Raw genomic sequence first — 469 nt, forward strand, 5'->3', positions numbered from 1 at the left:
GCATCTTTAAACTTTCGTCATACCCACTTGATGTCATTGTAGCCATGGATTCTCGAGTGTTTCCTGATCTTGGGAGTGTGTCAGAAGCCGACTCATGCTTGAATGACTGTTGAAAAGGACCAGGGAATTTTTAATCTCTTAAGTTCATAGGTCCATGAAAGTCCCCACTTATTATTTATGAAACTTTACACTTGCTATTTTGTTATATCTTAATCAGAAGGTTGAGTAGTATGGGGTATTTGTTTATTGTTTTGAGAATGCACTAATGCTTCTTATGTTTGCATTATTTCGAAATGAAAATTATTTGTGTGATATGTATGGTTAGTTAATTGTATTTGTATGATTGTATGATTGATTTTAAGGGTATACATTTTTTTTTTTCTATTTCCAGCACATACTAAAAACTTGATTCATATTATGACATATCAGTGGTTTTGGCTTTGACATGTATATTTTACATGTATATGTA

At 31.8% G+C, this 469-nt stretch overlaps 1 protein-coding gene across 1 annotated transcript in view; it reads left to right on the forward strand.

Moving 5' to 3' along the window:
- LOC119588740 (probable E3 ubiquitin-protein ligase HERC4) overlaps positions 1–469 on the forward strand; it is a gene marked incomplete in the record, with an annotated part of 34,030 nt that overhangs the window by 12,944 nt on the left and 20,617 nt on the right.

Source organism: Penaeus monodon, chromosome 24, assembly GCF_015228065.2.
Source record: "Penaeus monodon isolate SGIC_2016 chromosome 24, NSTDA_Pmon_1, whole genome shotgun sequence".
In the NCBI taxonomy this organism is placed as follows: domain Eukaryota; kingdom Metazoa; phylum Arthropoda; class Malacostraca; order Decapoda; family Penaeidae; genus Penaeus; species Penaeus monodon.